This window comes from Lepidothrix coronata, unplaced genomic scaffold (assembly GCF_001604755.1).
Source record: "Lepidothrix coronata isolate B3197 unplaced genomic scaffold, Lepidothrix_coronata-1.0 Scaffold29, whole genome shotgun sequence".
NCBI classification, from domain to species: Eukaryota; Metazoa; Chordata; class Aves; order Passeriformes; family Pipridae; genus Lepidothrix; species Lepidothrix coronata.
The window spans coordinates 1,097,646-1,120,102 of NW_016690209.1; the positions used below are offsets into that span (position 1 = coordinate 1,097,646).

Genomic DNA, 22,457 nt, shown 5'->3' on the forward strand with positions numbered 1-22,457 from the left:
GGAGGCAACGGCGCCTCAGGCGGCACCGCCCCCGGGCCGGGCCGGGGCACCGGGCGGGGACAGTCCTGGGCTCGGTGCCTGCAGGAACGCGGCTGTCTGCGGGTCACGGGGGTTACCGTGTGCGCAGAGGGGGTGTCAGACCCAGAGGCATTGGCAGCGCCTCAGAGCCCCCCCGGACTCAGCTGCTCCCTGCCAGCGCCAGCCCGAGCCACGGGTCTGGGGTCACACAGCCCGCCTGCTGCTGGTGACACCAAACAGTTCTGGGGTCACACAGCAGGACAACATGCCTGCTGCTGGTGGCACCAAATAGGTTTGGGATCACACAGCGGGACAGCCCACCTGCTACTGGTGGCACCACATAAGAGGGGTCTGGGAAGGTACACAGCGTGTGTCCTGTTTCTGAACTATCTTCACAATTAACAGGTGGGTTCCTGAGCCAGATTGCGTTCAGGTGTCCATAAACACTAATGCTGTGTCCGTATGAACTTGGATGTTACCTTTTGTACCCATCTGTACTGCTGGGCTGCAAATAATTATGTGTCATTGAGCTCCACCATTCATGGATGGAGACAGGGACACCAGCCTTGGCAGGAATCATAGGATCACAGAATGGTTTAGGTTGGAAGGGACCTTAAAGACCATCTAGTTCCAACCCCCCCTGCTACGGGCAGGGAAACCTTCCACTAGCCTAGTTTTCTCCAAACCCCATCCAGCCTGGCCTTGAACACTTGCAGAGATGGGGCATCCACAACTTCTCTGGGCAAGCTGTGCCATTGCCTCACCATCCTCACAGCAAAGAACTTCCTCCTAATATCTACTCTGAATCTATTCTCTTTTAGTTTGAAAATATTCCCCCTTGTCCTGTCATTACATACTCTTGTAAAAAGTCCCTAAAAAGAGGAAGCATAGTCTTGACAGAGAAACCCTCTATTGGTGAGTATTGTCTGGCTGAGGCATCTGAAAAGACATTAAAGGAATTAATCAAAGCATGATTAAAAAGTGCCTGAGCAAAACAGCAATAAGCACTGGCAAATGGTTGGGAGATGGTTTGGAGGAGCAAGGAGTTTGCAGTGATGTTTGTTACACAACGAGCCCATGGTATATTAGCAACACTGCCCATAGCAGAAGACAGTGATCTTGCTAGATATGTGCATGTGGTATGGGGTATTTTCAGAGAAGAAAAAATTGCTGAAGACAAGTGAAAGTCAATCCTGATAAGGAGGCACCAAAATGGAGACTTGCAGTGTTGTGCAGGTTGCTTCACTGATCATCCCCTGAGAAGAGTCCCACATTATCATTACTGAAGTATTGAAAGAAAAAATATGAACAGTGTTCATAAGCAACAGTTTCTCTAAAACAGAGGAATGGTACAGGGTTCAGTGCCTCAAGCTACCTGTGGAAAAAATACAGACCTTGTGAGGCAGATCTTTTTTGCCCCTGTTGTCTTACCTGGCATGATGGACTGTGGGTGTTTATAGGATGTGCTGAATAATATTTTTGACCTGCTGGAGGGTCCGTGCCAAGAGCCAGGTATTGCAGAGTGCAGTGACCTGACCTGACTGAATGAAAAGGGGGAATTCCAAAGATGCTACAAGCTACTAGAAAGATGTCAGAGACTACAATGGCACATCACTGTGCACATGGTAGCAGCCCCTTCCTTCCTACCCAAAACGAGAACCTCCTTTTTCTCACTGCATGTGAAAAATAAATGCAACTTGCCTTGCAGAGATTTTAAATTAACATCTGTAATTCAATGTGGCATTGCAGTGATGAGCACCTGATAATCTTGAGTTGAGCTTGTGTGTGAAATAACATAAGACCACATAGTGCCTGAGAAGAAGAAAGCAAATTATCAGATAGCTGTTTGTTATTAGGTGAGCAGGCAGTCCTGTTTGCTAAGCAAGGCTTCCAGTGAAAAATGGTGATTTATAATCACATGCCATAATGTATACATGCAAGAAACCTAATTAAATCAATCTTGATCCAGTTATTTAATACACATACCGAACTTTTGAATTTTTGTAGTCATAAACTTTCTGTTCATGTTTTTGTGAGTGCAGATTTATACATAGTGTCTGAGAAGTATAAAGTGTTATATGAGTCAAGAGTATTAATTCACAATTTTCATGGAAATTCCAACACTTCAGTTTCTCTTGCCTGACCCTGACTAAACAAATCTCCATTATATGCTTTTCTTTGTACAGCTTTTTCCTTCTCCAGCCTGTAGTAATGTGTTGTGTAAATGCAGAACTGTTTGCCAGCCGTGCTAATCCACCAGATGGTGCTGCGTGCCTGTGGATTTCAGGGGGGTTTTGTTGGCGTCTCTTAAAACAGCAGCATTTATCAACTCCTCAGTTAAGAGGGAATATATAATTCCTATTCCTAAATATATATATAAACGTAGAAGGTTGATTTGTTTGTTTGTTTGTTTGTTTTTAAAGTCTAGCTCTTATTTTTAAAGGTGTTAGAGAAACAGAAGTACTTGTAACGTAACAAGCTATTTTCCTCCTAACATTCCTTATAGATTCAACTTTCACTTATGTAGGCTGCTGTGCCCATTTGTTCAAACTACCTAAATGTAAACTCATTGTTTCTGTCATTTAAAGGACTTACAGCTCCTCTTGTTCCTGCTAAAAAAAAAAAAAAATTTTGTTTATTTGTTTATACCCAAGCTCCTTAAATGGTTATCTGTGTGAAAATAAAGATTTCAATTATGATTTGCTTCCTAACAAGTGATACTTTTGTTATTTAAAATACAGGTAAACATTTTTTCCTGACTGTACATCTGAGCTACCTACTGAAAAAAAGACTCATTTAAAAGGTTATTGGATTATTTATAACTAACCCAGCGTAGACAGTTAGTTTCATTTAATCACTGTTTATAATAAATTTCCCATGTGAATCTGCAAGTCACAGGGTGTTTGATAATGGGATGTCATGGCCCACTCTGTATCTTTTCTTTCAGATGGGTACAGACACAATGGAAGAAACAAAAATGGGAAGAGACATTGAGGGGACCGCACAAATCAGTGTGAGATCAGAACATGTAGGAAGTCTGAAGGGTGGAGGATCTTGCATGATAATGACTTGTGTATTGACTAAGAATCTCATGTCTGTACTGAAATCTGGATCCTGACTCAGACGGGAGAAACACAGTTGCCTAAAAAGGAGAATTGCTCGTAATCCAGGTCTGATATGTTATCAGTGAATGACATAAATTGTCAGCAATTTAATATATGGGTCTTAGGGAAAAAAACCCAAACCAAAACAACAACGATTTTGAGCCAAAATTAAATACCCCTGAAGTTTGAGGAAATTTAAATTTGTCAACAGTAGATTCTCTTTGGCCTGTTCTCTACTTTTTGCATAGTTTTACTGGCAAAGGCTGTGGTTTTACTGGTACAGCCCAGTGGCTTTTATGTGGTGGAGATGGGTGCAGAGGAGAAAAAAAACATCCTTTTGCCGCAATATTCATTTGAAAAGCTACTATAAAACATTGTGACATAAGGCAATTTATTTTTACTTTTAGGACCTGATTTTCCACCAAGCCCTGCTAGGGGCTGTGACAGCAGTGCCTTTGGGGCAGGCAGAAGTGATTTGTGTGGGGTTCTGTGCAGCCCCTCTGGGCACTGCCTGGCAAAGGGCACTGCTGTGGCTGCCCAAGAGCTGCCCGGTGGGTTGGGATGTGCGTTTGCCAAACACTGCTCAGAAAATGTTCATGTAAAACCATTACCAGGTTTTATTTAATAACCTCCTAACCCTCTCTCTCTCTCCTCCTCCTCCCCTCTGTTCCTCTAATGCCTTTTACAGCTCTTGCTGCACAGCGTGAAGCCTTAGAGCTGTATTCATCAATGACTCACACCCTTGCTTAGGGGCCAATTTTCATGGAAGCTATACAGGAAAATTTTGAAATGCACCTATCTCATGCAGGGCACAAGATGATTTCTCTATTCATTACTATTCCAAAAGGACTTGTTGTCCTTTGGAAATGGTCAGATATTGCTTACATTTGTGTGTGCATGCATACGTATGCAGAGCTAACTTGCCTATAGATTTGAGTGGTCTAAAAATAAAAATGTATTGTTATTATCATTGACTCCAGTAGCTGAAAGGCAACTAAGGTCCTGCTTATACTGAGTGGAAGCAGGCAAATGCAAAAGAAAATGCAGCAGTGTGCTTTGGGTGAGCAAATCCTACGGAGTCAAGCACAAAACTTGTTAAAGTTCACCCTTTTGTTTGATGATATGAGTATCAGCCTTCTGAGGAACTTGGGAGTAAAGTCACGGACTTACTCTGAGAAACCAGACTGCACTTTTGCCTCCAGAAGTTTTTTATTTAGGTCACGGTCGTAGTACATTTCTAAAACACTACAAGAAAACATGTTCCTTTCCTTTAAGACATCACATGTTAACTCAAGTTTTTAGCTCTGGGGAGGAGATAGAGGTAAAATTATTAGCCCAAATGACCTTTTGGTTTAAAACCCACATGATAGAGGGGGAATCTTTACTGCAAAATTGCCAGTTATAGAATAATTGCATTCTCAGGGGTTGCTAATTATATCCAAAATTACATTAAACAGTTTTGGGGAAGGGACTGAGACTGCTTAGCATAAAGCAGTTTATTTACGCATGTACAAAGTAGCTTACATCCCTAAGGGATTAAACTAATTGCAATATTTTAATGTGAGTTGTAAAAATTGTGTCATGCAATGATGAATCAGAACTTGCAGGAAAAAAGAGGGCAAAATACACTTTTGCTTTTCATAATTTTTCCAACAGGCATTTCAGATCATAATTCTAAAAATAGCTTTTTCCTTCTCTTTGTTTCTTAAACAGAATGCAAAAATCCCTTTCTGCAGATCAAGCCCATCCACTGACATTAATTTTTGCCTTCGATCTGCTCAGGTGAGTTCCTCAAGAATGTGTTAGAGACCAGATTTGTTTTTTCCATATTTGTGGATGTTGTTTTTCCAAAGTGGATTATGCTAATAACATAACTTTTGGCTTGGGAGATAAGTTTTGTCCTAACGAGAGAGCATTTTCTTACTAGAGTGCACAGAATTACCAAGCTCCACATGTATGTTACACAAATCAGGAAAATTCATGACCCTGTCAAAGCCAAGAAATAGGCAGAGTCCTGTGAATACAGTAGCATGATCCTTGTTTTAGAGATGACAAAACACAGGCAAAAAAAGAAGATAAGTGAATTCCCTCACATTGCCCAGAATACAAAGTAGGAAATTAAAAATTTATTCTTTGCCTTTTATTCTCAGGCGCAACTTTAGTACTTTTATGAAGTAATTGCTGTTTACCTGGGTAGCCTCTAAGTTCTTCCTTTCCAAAGTCCATTTGTGCTGTAGAGAGTATGCAGGGATTGTAAATGTACTCCTAAGTAGCATTCCACAGTTGAACTAATTGCCAGGCCAAGCAAGAGACCACAGTAAAGGGGTGAATAATTTGACCCAAGATGGATTTGTACTCTACCAACACAACCTGAAATCTTCTAATGCTTTTGGATTTGATTGTGAGCTGTTCATTGTTGTTTGAGCCTGTTCTTTTCTATTACCATATTTTCTCTGGATATCATTTCTGTGTACCTTATCTTTGTATAAAAGGCCACATCTTTACCATATTTCCAGGGAGTAGTCAGTAGAGGCATACAAAATTTACTGCTGTAGACCAAAGTAAGACAGATAAAGGTAGTACATTACAAAGTTCTTGCCCTCAATCATGCAGAAGGCTCTCTATGCTTCTGTGAGCAGTGGTACCTATGGGGCTGCACTGTAATGGGAGAAGGGTTAACAGCAAACCAGGACATTTTCTGCAGCAAAAGGAGATGGAATCTTCTCTAAGCAATTACCTTTTATATGATAAACAATGTCAGTGGTCAATAGAGGGAGTTTTCTTACCCTAATCCCCTTCCATTCAGCTTAAAATAAAAATGCTATTCGTTTGACTAGCAGGTTGGGATATCATGAAGCCTGGTCATACCTGTTTGCATGTTACATTTATCTGCCAGCAGAAGGGTTACTGCAGTAGCCTTTCCTTAAATAAAAAAACAATACACTAATAAATGCATGTTACAGCTTTAGTGCTGTAAGGTGCTTTTGTGAGACGTGTCTATTGGCATGCTGCAGTCTTTTTGGAATACAGAGTGCACTGCTATTTATTACAGATTCTGTTGGTATCATGAAGTTGTAAGTAGCTTCTCCTGTACTTTTAGCTTCTACTGACTCTGAAATTCCAGCTTTAATTACTAATGGGTAGTATACAAAACAATTTCCTTCTGGTAAAGGATACACATAATCTGTCATCATTAGATATCTGCTGGCACTACACATAGCTTGTGCTTTGACCAACCCTTAGGGAAGGGGAGGTTTGGTAAAAGAGAAAAGCCAAAAGCCATTATACATATTTAAGGTACTGAAGAATTTAAAGATTACAACAGCATATCCTTTTGAACATATGAGCTGTGACTTTCAATGGATGTGATGTTCCTCGTGGATGTGGTGAGATGTGACAGAATGGCCACACAGCTGAGTAGCCCTCAGCTCAGTTACAGGACACAGAAAAATCAGAGCTTCAAGGCAGCATGCTTATAGCTTTCTCTGTCTATTGTTCTTTCTAGTGGAGTGCAGCTACTGTGATCTCTTTCCTGACCATCAGGGTTTTTTGTGTCTCCTTTTTTTACTTCAGAAATACATTTATTTGAATCAGAATTGAACTCAAAAAATAAAAATGGGGCACAACATTTGAAATAAAGAAAGTCCTACCTAACATTGTGAAAGGTTAAATGCAAAAGTAGTGAAAACTGCAAATGGATCATTTTTATTTTTTATTTTAATATTTTTTCCTTTCGTTTGTTTTTTTATAACTTTCTTTAAAAACAGTGTAGTGATAAAGCTAGGGCAGTGCCATGGAAGGCCAGAGGCCTTGCAGTTACAGGAATCTGATCAAAGAGAAGAACCTTAGGCTGGCCTTAGCCACAGCCATTCCCAGCTATTTGCTGAAGTCTGAAGCAACTGCAATTTCTTCTATTCCCCACTTCTGTCTGTGAACATTCAGTGCTTGAATCCTGCTGCTTCTGGCTCATAAAATCTTGTCTGTAGAAAGTTTCTTCATTTTCTTGGTTTTCTTTGCTATCTAGAAATTTTAGCAAGCAAAAATTTCTACTTGATAATATTCAGTGCTCCAGAAGGAGGGTGCCTATTGGTCTAAACTACAAACTTTACAGTGAACCAGATCCTTAGCTAGAAAAAAGCACAGAGCTCCCCTGAACCAACAAACCTATGCTACAATTTACGTGGTGCAGACTGTGAACTGCAGGAATTCAACATGGAAAATGCCACTGTAAGGGTGTGAGAAATGCATATAACTCAGCAAAAGTACCTTCATTCAGTCCCAAGGGCAGCATCCAAGGATTCTATCTGCATTGTAGTATTTCTGGAATTTCTTCTGCTTCAACAGCCAACGATTACAAAATCTTACATCTGTATATTATAGTTGGAATAGTCCAATGTACATTTCTATGGAGGCATAAAAATTATACATTCCCTATCAAACTTACAATGAGGCTATCAAGTGTTTTGCACGGGGAGATCAGACGGCCCCAAGACTTGTTGCTGTGCTTAGTATTTGGCATGGAGTGTCAGCATCTTCATGCAGTAGTTACTTGATGTCTCTAAAGTGCATATTTGCTGTCATGTTACTGCTCTGTGTATAGTAAAATGCTATATAGGACATAGCATAATCTTGTTTGATATTATGATCCTGTAATTTTCTTTAAAAAGATTAATCTTGTAAATACTGTAAATTTATATTAGTAGTCGCAGTAAGCTGTTTAAGGTTTATGTGGAGCAGCATTATTTATATTTATAGTCAGTGACCCTGATACCTTGTACTTAGAGTTGAGATATTTTTATGTTAATTTGTTTCTTTATTTCCTTGGCCTTGGCTAAAAGAACCCCAAACACTATTAGACTTGATTTTCAAAAGATCTTCCAAACTACATATATCTACAATCTACTCATAGATTTCGGAGGTATTTTAACACTTATTGCCATTTCATATTGCCATTTAAGTCATTAGGGGGTGAGTAAGGTATACCTAGAGATACAAAACATTATCTCTGAATTAGCCTCTTTGAAGTGCATTTCATTGCTGTATCAGTCATTGCAGAGAAAGGTTCTGAGCCCAGGAGTAGAGATGAAAATATATACAATCCTTTTAAAAGGTAGAATATTTGAATTTAGGTTGCAAAATAGACAGTTGCATGAAATTATCACTCCTGTCATGTCAGCTGAAATATCAGAAATCCTATTTCTAATCCCCTCCATGTAATATGGCACGGGGACATAGATATACATCAGCCATAAAGAGAGACAGTACAGCCCTGCCAGCAGACTCCAGCAGTCTGCCTACAATTCAGTCCCCCTCCTCTAGCCTCTCCACCCACTGGTTGAGCCTCTCGTTGCCCTTCCAACACCTAATGGACTCCTGACACAGTGGAGGGGAGGGCGGGAGCAGTGTGGTGAAAAATTAGGCACTGCAGACAAAAACTTGACAGACTGTTTTGCTCCCAGTGTCACAATATGAACGGGCCTGGTAAAAAGTAATGGCCATTATCCCATCTCACTGAATGACTTAAGTGACTTACAGCCACATGCAGAGAAAGTTCTTTGGACTACTTCCATGGAGTTTTTTTTAATTTAATTTGCATGATAAGATGTACAAGCCAAGGTTTTTACAGTTTAAACAGCTTCATTTTTCTCTGACTCCTGTATAAGGTATGGATAATTTCACTGGGGTCATTGGAGTAACTTCATTATCAAACGGATTTTGTGAGAGCACTTTCACAGTCCTCAGGCAACTTTCCAGTTGTTGCTTCTCTATGCTCATGGTGAGCACTTTTGTTTATTGCTAATGTAGATGAGATAATGTAAATAATGGCAGGCCAAAAAAAAAATTCAGATTGTTGCAATTGCAACATACTAGTAACTGCTTTCTTCCCTTTGCAGTGGAAATGTATTTAGCAATCTATTCCCATTTATTATTTCTGATGGAAGCAAAATCTTAGCACATAATTAGCCAATATTTCATATACCTGAGTCTATGTTCATTCTTCCAGCAGCATCCTCCATCTTTTCTCTCCTCCTTCTCTTTTTTTTTTTTAATTTGTGGTTAGGCAGGGTTTACTGTAAAATAATATTTTTGTGAACTATTACTTGCATAAGATCAAATAATAATGTATTCTCTTTTATAACCTTTGTTCTGATGTGCTAAAATCATATTTTTTGGCAGTGTAGCACTCTGCTGATGAAGCCTGAAGTACATGACAATATGACTGGAATTCATCATCAAGTAAAGAGTGTAGTGAATTTTGCACCAAATCATCACAAAGTAATCTTGCTTTTCTCTCTGGTCTTACTCTAAATGTGATTTGCACTCTTACGGAAAGAGGATTTTGTGATGGTTTTGATGTTACATACAAATGGTCTTGCTTTGTAAAATTTCCATCATGCCTGTTTACGTTTAGCAGCAGTGCTATTGATTCAAGCTGTACTGATTGGAAAGTAGAAGTCTTTAACACTAAGCCCCTTCAAAGTTTTTCACAAATTTTTGGCATTTTGCCAGCATTGCTCACAAAACAGCATAGAGCTGCTGGGAGGAAATGTTCCAGCTGCAGGGATAACTGGAGCCAAAAAGTAACATCCAAATAGAAATTATCCAGTTCGTGATTTCACTTTGATCACCAGATGTTTGTCATGTGACTTCAGCATTAGAAAATAGGAGAGAGGAGAAAGTAATGGTGTGATGCTTAGCTTAAATCTGACACGAGCTCATAGCTCAGCAATAGGTATAAAGAAACAGTTATTGGCTTTTCCCATTTTGGTTGTGATATTCCTTGTTTTACCATGATATGGATTAGAGAAAACTATGTCCTCATGCAAAGTTTTGGGTTGATTTCTCAGTTCTTTAAACTCTGAAAGACTATGGAAGCAGAGCAAGATATACTCCAGATTACTAGTATAGTTATTCTGATTTGGTTGGTAATTTGTCTCTCTCAAGAGTCTGACCGTTGTGTACTGGTTAGTGACGACAGCAAAACGTAAAGAGCACTATTCTTGGTTCCCAGGGATTGAAGATTTAAATTTGTATCTTTTTCCCAGTTTCAGCATTGGCATTCCTTTTGATTTAACTTCCTCCAATACAGTGTACTTGAAGGAGCTTTTTTCAGCTTCTCCTGGTTAAGAATTAGTTGAGCCGTTTCAAAATGCATAGAATTGAAAGGACATGTTAGAGTTTTCAAGTCATAACCCTTTATCATCTCTGTCAACCATCTCATATAATGCAAAGCTCCATCTAAAATCTCCTTATGATTTTTGCTCTTATTAACCTCATAGGATGGCTGATGCAAACTTTTGGTGCTCTAGGGATTAAAAAGTCTCTTGAAATGTCCATCCTAAACTTATCCAGGATCTATTTATAGATACTTATTCTCATAATTGAAAACTTATATGATGCATGCCATAGATTTTTCTAAGTGCATTATGACAAATGACTTTATGTTTGACTTATCCCAAAGCAGCGAGTCCTCCCCCTACATCCTCTCCCACCTGGCCACACGTTTGTGTCCCTTGCTGCTTCAGGTATTGGTCAGCTCCTTTACTGATCTATGTCAGTACCTTTGTGTAACAGAAATGTGCTTAGTTTTCAAGGGATATTTTTGTGCTGGAATAGTGAACTAGGCCAGCTCAGCAAGTGGTGTAGGAAGCACATAGAGAAGCAGGGCCTGGTAGTTCTTTTTCTGGTTTAAGTTGCTTTGGAATTATACCCTCAATTCTAGATTGATAAAGGTATGATAATTCTTTCTTTTCCAACATTTTGACCATATTATCTGTTTAGATTTTAAGTTCTGCAGATCAAAGACTGTGTCTTTTAGTGACTTGCATAGTGACAACAGTGGATTCCCACATTTAGATATCAAGACAGTACAGATACAAGATCACCATAAAGTCTTTTATGCTGACCTTCTATCACCCTCTTTGTGTTGTGCTGCAAATGTATCCAGCTTTACTGAAAACAGATTATATTCTCTACTGTTTGCTTTCAGGTTTTTATTTATCATTATGTATGATATAATGTGAATTTTTGATTATGTGGACTTCATTTTTCAGTAATGCAACATCATAAGTTTCACTAATATAAATCCCCACTTTTCTTTGTAACATGAAGTTTTTTTACTTGTGAACTTCCTTGACCTACTTAGCAGTCCTAACAGCAAATACTATTGATCCTTTTTCTCTATTAACCTCTGGAGTGTGTGATATAGGCTTATGACATAGATTTTAATGTAAGATAAAATAATACCACCTATTAGTTTGGAATCTGGACAGAAAAAATATGTACTTTATAATAGGCTCTTTTAGGTGAAACAAAATATTCTTAACATTTTTAACAATTCCTGAACGTACTGTCTCCACCCTTCACTGTAGTATTTTGCATGTCTGGTATTTCTGGGTCTCTTTCTCATAGCAGTGTTGAGAAAATTTCATGCTTTCACATTTTTCAGCTGTAATACTATTTACTTTGAAGAGAACTGAATATCCTCTAGTATTCTGCCAGGTCCCTCTCTAGACTTCCACACTGAGGTAGTTTTATTTGATCCTTTTATGTGAAAGATTAAATTTCCTCGTGTTGTATGGTGAGATACCAGTGCTTATTTTCATGGAATAATCTCATGGAATATTCTGTGTTCCAAATTATTTTCACTCAAATTCAAAATGCCAGTAGCCTTTGTTTCAGTAACAGAACATCTGATTTGCTCTTGTAGTTCCAGTTCTCCATCTTCCATTATGGAGCCAAACCCTTTATTTTTACTTACAGAAATTATAAATAATTAAGAATACTAATATTTTAAAGATAAATGGATAAACTTACATTGAGTTGATTAATGGGAAGGAATTGACTGAGGAATTGTGAATATTCCTTGGTTTTCAGGTGTATGAGTTTGAACTGCACTTAAGACATTTATTCCAAAACTTTATGCAATTCAGTAATTCCTGAATTTCTGAAATGTTCATTTAACTTTCCATATAAGTGCTATAGGTGTTTCAGAGCCTGATCACACTTTCTGTGTTCAGACAAACATTTCCTGTCTCCAGTGAGGAATTTTACATTGAAAGAGGTTTCCCCTGTGATGGGAGTTTTGACTGAAGTGAGGAAGCTGGATCAGTCCCACATGTTGTAGAGACTTAAAATCAGAAATTAATATGCAGTAGAACTATGACAGTGGCTTTAATTCTACTCACATTAATTTTCACTGTTATTATTAATTAAACCCTGAAAATCAGGGATTTAATGGAAACTCTGACAGACCTTTAATTATAGCATTTCAGCAGTCTTAGAGTATTGGATGTCCTCTACTAGTGCACAGGACATTCTGTACTTGAGAGGGTATAGAAAGAAGTCATAGTTTGTAGTGTGCTTTATGTTCAGAACATTTTTTAATTCATTATAGGCTTTTACTCAGTGTTGTCTGCTGCATCTGGGTAAGTTATATAAAATGAATACTTTAATTGTTGTGTTCAGGAACAGTTTGGAAACAGATTTTTAATTTTTTTTTAGTGGAATTGCTCATTATTGTTCAAAATCATCTGTCATTGTTTTAGGAGAATGTATTTCAATCCATGGATTTCTCATGAGCTATTTATGTAGCAGAGTGCATTATGCTCACAGATATGTCTACAATTTATATTATTTAGATTGCAAATTTCTGACAGGAAGGATGACCTCTTTTATTCTCTGTCTCTCTTAACATCTACCATAGTGGGGTTCTGACCAGAATTCCTGTGTGAACCTGCAATATGAGCCATAGATTACAGTAATTCATCTCAAGTGATTTTGCATCACTGTGTTTAAAGTCCTTGCATTATGTGTGTTCCTTTAAAGCCTCAAGATGAAATGCTTAGGCCTTGACTGTGCAGGACAGGAGAGATATCAGAGTGCATGGTGTGATTTACAGATACTGATTGTCAGGAGGGAGAGGAAACCATGGGGAATAGTCAGATATTGTGGGCAGCAATAATATTCTATAGTGTTTAGTACACTGCAGTTCAATTCATTCGACCATACAACCATATAATATGCATCTTTGTGTGTGAAATTCAGTATTAAATCCTACCTGCTAATTTTTACTATTTTATCACAAATTTTGCAACATATACTTTCCATTAAAGAACATTCCTGGATTCACATGGATCTATGATAACTGAAATTGTCATGGAAGTGTGGGGGAAGATGGGTGTAAAGTTTTAACCCTGGAGAGTAGAAGAAGGTACAGCCTAAAAGTCTCAGAACTGGAGACAAATTTAAAGTATTTGTAGCTATTAACAATATTTATAGGTAAAATGCTGGAGAAGCTGAGTAATGAGTTTTTAAATATTTTTGATATTGGTAAAACCTGATGTTTAATAATTAGCCACCTGTCCTCTTGATTAGATAACAGAAGAAATGAGAGAAAAACGTGTATATTGCAAAATTAATAGAGAAAGGAATTTGAGGATGTTCCATATGAGAAAGGATTCCAACTTTTATGTGACTCATTCTGAGATTTCTAAATCTGTGCAGTATACAATTATGTTTGGATCTATAAGTTTGTTTATATATGAACCAATTCTAGAAACATTTTAGGCATTTTCACGGATGGAGATTTGGAATACCTCATTGTGAAACCATTTGCTCTTCACTGCCAGTCACATGCTCTCTCTGCTACTATTATTTCACTTTGGCATTTATTGTCTCCTTCTAAATCACTTAAGGAACCTCAACTATCAGAAAACTAACCTTGCCAAAAAAGTGGATGGTTTTCTCCTGGATGTTCCTGTGAGCTGAAGTGTGGAGGTAGAGGAAGAACAGGACAGCCCCCCTTGGTGTCAGATAGCCCTTAGATTTACGGGGCTATCCTGTGAAACAACAGCCTGAGGGCTGGCCAGCATTGTGAGCCTCTAGTCCTTTGTGGAATACAATGTGAAATAAAATAATACCTGTGGTAGATAACAAATAAATATACATTTAACTTAATTTAGGGAAAAATGCCTCTGATAAAATTACTTCAAGTCATTAGGAAAGCTGCTTTAGTGTAAGAACTATAGAGGAGTCTTCTTAGCAATGCTGGGTTTAGCAGAGTGCTGGGGGTGTCAGCCATGGACAAAATTGTTGTCAGCATTAGGGAACTGCCTGCTGTGTGGACGGGCTTAATGCACTGTGATACGGTGTGGATGCAAATGTAATGGGCTTGGAAATAGAGAAATTGAGCCTGAAACCTGTAGGGCATGTCCTTGGCCCAAACTAACCCACACCACTTCCAATCAGTCAGTCTACCGAAGTGGAAGGTATTAAACCAGCAGCTGATTAGAATTGGGATCCAGTTATTTAAAGGGGAGCTTTGGCTGGGCAGGTGACCACAGCGGCTTTTTGATTTTTTTTTTTATATTTGTATTTTTTTGAAGGAGCAGAGTAGCTATTCCTTTAAATTCACGTGAAATACAAACCCCAAGTGTTAAAATGGCATTTAGAAATAGTGTAACCACACAGAGACAATATTAAAAGAATGCAATTTGAGAAGGTGTCCTTCCTCACACAGTAATGGGATTGCCACTGTTGCTCAGCACATCACAAGGAAGTTTTATCTTAAAAGAGCAAAATAATATCATTAACAGAAAATTAAACTTAAAGTCACCATGAACTATGGACTTAAAAGACCCTCAAGAAATGAAAACCAATTGTCTGTTGGAAAACCAGGAGGTCAAGTAGTCATTGACCAACCAAAAGCTGCACCGATTGCTGAAACGTACAGTACTTTCAAATCCAATTAACTGTTTCAAGCAGACAGTCCTCATTTTCTCTTTCATCAGGAAGGGAAATTTGCAATCATATATTCCAATGAAAGTTAAGTTGTTTTGATCTGATAATTGTCAGATGTATTTATCTTAATTTGTAAGTTTCTAATGCTAAAGCTCCAAGCTGTTCAGATATAACAGAAGTACTGGGAAATGAGGTACAAAACGCTGGAATTCAAATTAACCAATAAATATATTTTAATATATATCAGCAGGACTCTAGAGGATTCCATTAATGTTGAAAAATAGAAAGGATTTAGGTTAATTTGGTAAGAAGGCAGGTCAGAACGTTTACAACAGTGGCATAGAATTGTATAGAGATGCAAAATTTTTCAAGAGAGCAGAATTTTTTCAAAAACGCTGACTCTAGCTGTCACAGCCCTGCCTTGGTTAAATCCAGTGGAGAGATATGAGGACTTTCTAATTTGCTTTCCCTCTATTTTAATAATAGCTGTGCATAAGTAATTTATGAAAGGCCAACCAGGCAGTGGGCAACAGAAAATTAAACTCATTTTATCTGAAAGCAGGTGGATTTCTATATATCATTAGCATGCATAGAATTCTCACAATGTTATTTCTCATACTGATGGAATGTAACCAAATAATATATGAGTTTTTTGCTTATGCACGAGTGAAATTTTTAGATAAAAGTACCAGCCCCAATGGCAATTTTCTGCAAAACGAAAACTAATTCTGCGAAGCTTCTTATTACTGGGAAGACTCATTTGGCTTGCATTAGAGACTGACATAAGTGACTTTAGGATTTTACTAACAGATTAGATGAGATGTGCTATATGCAGTAATATCATTAGAGAATGTAGCAGTAAAAGCAGAAGAGTTTGTGGCACTTAAGGACATGGGCACAAGTAAATTGTTTTCATTTATGACAAGCTTTTAAACGATTTTTTTTTTCTCCTGATGAGAATGTGGTTTAGTTTTAGGTTTCTCCCACCCATCCCCAAGACTGAAAAAAATGCTTCTTGCCTGAATATTCCTCATATTATTTCACCCCCTGATACTAAATCTATTGTATATGCCTGCCTTATCACCTGCATCACCTTGAGAGGGGCTAGATTTTTATGAAGAAAACAATACTAAACCTAAATAAATGTAGTGGCAGTGTTATCTAAATAAGGAGAGAGAGGCAAACCACATATTCTCTACTTGCCGTATTTTCACTATTCATTAACAGAAATATATTTGGAACCTATCCACAAATTGTTCAAAGCATTTAAAACCAGCAACAAATATGCTGCAATCATTTGAATTAACCAAATACAGCTTTCCTTTTCTTACCTCATGAAAGTCTGTTAAGAGTTTTTTCTTGTAATTCTGACACCCAAAGGTACCTCTTGCATAAGACTTTTTTCACTCTTACATCTCATTTAACAATAAATGGCACTTGCCAAGTGGTATTTTTCTCTCAGGCAAGAAAGAGTAAAAGACTGTGCTAAATCCATGTCTCATATAATATTATATTACGTTTTATAATGAGGATGAAGGAACAGGTAATTGGTCTCAAAGTGAAACTTATAATTTTATTTTCTTTCTTTAATTCAATAGTAACAGCTACCAGGAGTTAGCAGTAACTACTCCTGTAATGGGTTGTATTGGTTTGTACTGCCAACTTTGTAGTTCGCAATGTATTTTGTTCACATTTGAATTTCAAAAGAGAGGGAAGATATGACTGTGTTGTTGGAACCAATAACACTGACCCAAGTCATATGACAGAGATAGTCCTTTGTAACCCTGACCCATGTGAGGGGACTGTGTCCAGCTCTTCTTCAGCTGCTTATTCAGTTTCTTATATCAGCACTCATGTATGTCACACTTACATGACTTTTTTATATTACATGACTTTTTTATTGGTTTACTCTGATAGCAAAGTTTATATTGTCCTCCACAGCCAGTACTTTTACAGAGCTATCTTGACTACTAAAGGCCCTAAGAAATAGCAAAATAAAATCCTCAGGCAAACTGCATGGGTGTAAATGTAGAATGACTGTGTTTACCTCAGTGCAGCTAATCTGGGTATAAAGTGCTCTGCTAAAAAAGCTGAGTTTGACCCAATGTAACCAATACTGAAAACAGGCAATATTAAAGAGAACTGTAAGTCCTCTTCACAGGGGAAAATGCTGGTCTTGGCCATACTGATGCAAAATAGTTCTTCTGAAATCAATAGATTTCCTTCAGACATTGCTCAGCACAAACAGGGACAGATTTTGGCTCTGCTGTGACATGGACTCAGCGAGAGTATTAAATCATAAAGATGACAATCTAATGGTGACATTCAAATGGACAGATTGCAAAGGCTCTTTACACACTCTGGTTCATAAAGTCTCTCCCTGTTGCACTTGCCACTGTTAGCAAATGAGTACAGGAGAGAAAATAATTAGCTGAAGAAATATAAAAAAATCTGAAACTTCTGTACTGAGGTGCATGGACATTTTGGCAACAGTTGCTGAGATCTGTCTCCTGCTATCATGGGAGAGCTGAAATACAAGAACAGGTGTATGTCCTCATTCCAGATCAATCCTCCTCCATTCTGTGCTGCTTTGTACCTATCTCAGCTCTGCAAATGAGCTGAGCAGTGCTAATTTTATATGGTGCTAATACCTAGCATAGAAACATAGGACAAGACTATCTGAAGCATCTTAAACCACTAAATCTGTTTCTTGCACAAAGCTCAAGATGTGTTACATAATTCTGATAATAAATATCTGAAATTATATCTTAGAGCAAGTTAGGTTCTCTGCTCCCACATTCTCTGCTGGAAAGCTGTTCCAAGACCTCCTTCCATGAAAAATTCTCATGACAAACCAAATATAACAGCAAGTTTGTTCCAGTGCTGTCTTCTATAAGTTAATTAGCTGATCTTCCTTTGTTATCTTTGTTCAAAGTCCGGCATTACTTAGAGAAGACCACTACACTAGACCTGGAGCTCTGCTCTGCTACTTCCCGAGTCTTGCAGCATTATCCAATTGTACATTCAAAAAAGTAACCGTTAGAAAAGCCAGTTCAGCTCCATCAGTGCTGGGAAATGCTTTTTTCTATGCAATATTCCCATTTTATAAAATCCTTCAAATACCGAAAAGGGACCTACAAGAGAACTGGAGAGAGACTTCTGACAAGGGCATGGAATGATAGGACAAGGGGAAATGGCTTTAAACTGACAGAGGGCAGGTTTAGATTGGATATTAGGAAGAAATTCTTCCCTGTGAGGTCGATGAGGCCCTGGCACAGGTTGCCCAGGGAAGTTGTGGCTGCCCCATCCCTGAAATGTTCAAGGCAAGAATGGATGGGGCTGTGAGCAGCCTGGTCTAGTGGAAGGTGACCCTGCCCGTGGAAGGGGACTGGAACTAGGTGATCTTTAAGGTCTCTTCCAACTCAAACCATTCTGTCCTTCTATGATTTACCTTTGGTGCTTAAAAGCCACGTAAAGTGAGTGCTCCAGCACTTATGGCCTCAGCCTTAAGACTTCTGCAGGGTAGTACAAAGTATTTAAATTGTTTATAACAGTGATCCGAGCATAGACAAAAGACAGATGTGAGAACAGAGGAAGTAGATAATATGGTAGAAGAATAATTTTTTGCTGTAAATGGACTAAGAGAAGGTGTATATTTTCCTCAAGTTTACATCTTCTTTTTTGTTGTCATATTTTATTCCCTACTCAGAACATTAAAGTCAAAACAGGCACATGGATATGTCTTTATTTTCTCTCATTTTCATTTAAATATACAACATTTGAGGGCATTCAACTATCTGCTTTTTGTTTGCAGCCAGCAATCAAAAAGTATTTTCACTGTATTAGTATAAAAACTGAACAAAATACTATATTTTTAATCTTAAGCATTTTAAAGATGGAAGGAGATGCTTACCAGTAAGTGTCAGTAAGTCTAACTCTAAGTTGCTTGTGTTGACATACTGCTGAAGGCTAAAAACAGCTTATACAGATTTTATTTGTTTATAGGGCAAATTATAAAATGTTCCACTGAAATAAGTAATGACAATTTTTGTCTACATAAATGTGCATGTAAATGTAATGATGTTTGTTGTCACTTCAACATGACTACCATTATTGAAATAGAAGAGCCAGTACTAATTCTTGCTGTCATATTTCTTAAAAAATGAAAATAAGGCATTTAAAGAAGCGTCAAGGTTTTCAGTGTAGATCATTCATCTCCTGCATGCTCTTAGAATAATACCCTCAGCAAAACAGACAGACAAAAGCTAACTAGAGTTCTGCTTCCTAATCTTTTTAAGAAACATCCATTTGAAGATATTTTCCGACTTCAGAGTGTTCTGGAACTCAGTGAGACCCTAATGAATAAGATGTGAAGTTTTATCTTTGTCTTAACGGTTGTGTAACCTGGGTATGTGGTGAAAACCTGCAAAAGGCTGCCTTTGCCTTTGTTTTCATCGGCCAAAGCAAACCTTTTTCTTTTTTCAGCTGAATCTTAGACGTGCTGTGATGAGCTCTCATGGTGCCCACCCTCCAGTGAGACTATCCACAAGATAATAGCCGATAACAACATGCAGGCCAACTGAGCTTCTGTGTGATTTGAACACAGAAGTGTTTTTTCAAACTCCTTGAGAGTGTGAGTTCCTCTCCTCCCCTTCTCTCATGGTATTTGCCCTGGGCCCCCAGTCAGCAATGGTTCAGCAGGGCAGGACAGCAATACTCACCACCTGCCATGACCTCCCCCTGCTTCCATGCTCCACAGAAGTGTGGTGCTGCTAGCTTAAGAAAAAAACAACTAATATCAGTTAAAACTTTTCATTTTTGAATTTTGTCATGATTCCTGCAGCTGTCATCAGCCACTCAACCCAAGCTGGTAAGATCTTGCACCGGCCACTACCTAGAGATGCCATCCACCTTTTGGGAATGCCTCACTGTGGTCTTTGTGGTTCCCCCCTTGGCTTTAGCAGTTGGCTGTAGCATGATCAGGAATGGAACTGAAAAGTGTCATTTCTAGAGCAAATGACTATTTTAAGTAGGTTTGATGGCTGAATATACTTAAGAATTGAGAAGCTTTGAATTCTAATCTTGCCTCTCCCAGCAAAGTGGCACATGAGTCCAGGGAAGGTGAGTAGGGAGGGTGGTGTCACCTGGTTTTTGAAGGAATGTCTTAATATTTTGTACATAAGTAGCCATGCCTTTAAAAGGCTTGAGTATTTACACACCTTGAAAATAATTTTAGCTAAAAACTGCAAACATGCAAATTCTTTGAAACAAAATGCCTCACAAGTTCTAGAAAGCAAAATCTGACTTTGGAGCATTTTCTTTTCTCCATGCCTCAGTTTCCCCCAGGTGCGAGCAGGGTGAGAGAGAACCTGTGATGTGAAGTTGAGAGGGACACTAATTTCTTAATATCTGTGAGAGACTCAGAATACATCAATGATACTAAATATTACCATATGCTTTTCCATTCTGAGGGCTCACAAAGTGTTGGGCAATGGGACAGGCAGCAGTCCCACACTATGACATAACTGCAATGACTGTATTCTGTGAGGTTGGGGCTGACTTCATCCAGTGCCTTTCCAGAGCAGCAGAGCAGGGTCAGGGACAAAAGGCTGCTTTCCTCATGGAGTAAAAAGGTGGAAGATGAAGGGCTGAACCGTAGGTTCAGTTAGATTCAGGAGCGCTGTGCTGGATTCTGCCTATGTTAATCCAGCAGACCTTCTGCTAACTACAAAACAATAGGGATGTAACTATAAAACCTAAGAGACAGGCAAACACAAAACCAGCAAGCCACACGGAATTACAAGGCTATTACAGGGAAATAACTCTGATATAGGTCCTAGACATAGCTCTGATCGTAAAACTCAGGGAAAATATTGGAAAAGTTTTCTTCCTCCTTTCCAAATTGATTGACTCCCCGGATCCTGCTGTAATTGTTCCTGCTGGTGCGGCGCCGTTTCGTTCGGCGGTTCCTGAGAAGGCGGCACCGCGGTGTGCTCACCGATTGTTACTGTCATCGGAAACTTCCCACCATCCTTCGTCTTATGTAAATTTAATTCCAAACACACCACTTCATGCTTTATTATCTCACAACAGCAATTGCATTTGGCCCTTTGATTCATCTGTGGAGAATGCATTATGAAGCAAAGCATAAACATCACAAAATGGTTAGTTCATGGGGCTTCTAATTTCAGGAACATCACAAAATGCTAATTCGTAGTCTTCATACTAGCACAAAAAATATATTTCAGTGGATGTCGTGAGGGTAAATCCCTGCTTTCGTCCTTCACTTGGAAAAATGCTGCAGCTTAAAGAAACTTAAAAGCTCTAATAAAACTTAGAGCAAACCAACTTGCTGGAGTGTTCATCTACATTTCAGTGTATTCTGAGTAAAAGAATAAAAATTAAAGAGCCTTCAAAATAATTTAGAGGGGAATTAAAGTAATGAAAGAATAAGTTGCACTTTCTTCTCTTTTACCTGCCACATATTATGGGGTGCAATTGTTTTCCCATTGATGTAGTTCATCTTAAACAGTTGTGAAACTGCACCTTTCAGGTCATTTTTTCATTGTAATGGTACTGAACCACAGCAAAATCAGCTTGATTACACAATGTATTGCTCTAGAAAGAGAAAAGCCAGTCGCTCTGGGAGAATCCATAGGCCTCTGTGTACATTTCCAACTGGGATTGTACAGCAGAGGCAGGAAATCTGGTCTAGGAAAAAAGAGCATATTGAGTAGAAAAATATAAAATACACTGCTTACAAATGCTACTCATGTGAAGGATGGAGAAGGCCCTCAGTGCTTTTTCACTTTAGAACGTGTGTCTGAAAGCTCCATCCACAGATGCTGCCCTATTGATTTGTTCCTATTTTCAAGTTTAATTCGTTTTGAAGATTTGTGGACTGGGCAGATACATAGATTTATTTTGGCTTATATGTAACACCACAAGTAGCAGAAAAAGTTTAGGCAAAACTTCCCAACTGCTAGAGGCGAGTGTGGGGCATGTCTGTGTGAGACAACAAGAGGATTGAGGCGGCTGAAGAGCTGGCTAGGCTGGGTCTAGGCAGCCCTGCCCTGCACAGCCCATCAATAGGTCTTAGTGCCTTGTTAGAATTTATGAAGCGACCTTTGCAGACAATAATTTCCTTTTCAGCAGTTACCAACCCAAAATGCTGAATGCTACATTTCAATTTTCAGAAATATTTGCATTTAATTCCTTTTTTCCCCCACATTTTAACCAATATGTTGTATTATTTAGTGTTCTTTGTAACCAAAGGTAACTTCTGAGGTGATGAAAAGTTCTGTCCGTATGGAACAGCTCAGTGCAAGCTGAGTGAAAGTACTTACTTAAAGACTGAGTCACTGAGACTGCTGCTGCTGCCCTGAAAGAGCAACCTTTGGACCATCCCCCAACAAGGCACATTCCTCATGTCTCTTCTGATCCAGTCTCCCACCTTGTGATGATGGGGATTGCATTTTGGTTCTGTTGGCCATTTTTCTCTGTAGGTGGTTGGCAATCTGGGGCCTAAAGATGGTCCACAAACAGTGAAGGACTTGTTAGCTTCTGCTTTTCTTGTCCATTAATTATAAAACT

The 22,457-nt window shown here is 38.6% G+C and overlaps 1 long non-coding RNA gene across 1 annotated transcript in view; it reads left to right on the forward strand.

Moving 5' to 3' along the window:
- The window catches only part of LOC108495232, a 51,753-nt gene continuing 29,296 nt past the window's right edge, over nucleotides 1–22,457 (forward strand). Inside the window, exons 1-2 of the long non-coding RNA XR_001874039.1 lie at nucleotides 1–423; nucleotides 4,836–4,904. This is a non-coding gene — a long non-coding RNA (uncharacterized LOC108495232). The remainder of the gene's footprint in view (nucleotides 424–4,835; nucleotides 4,905–22,457) is intronic.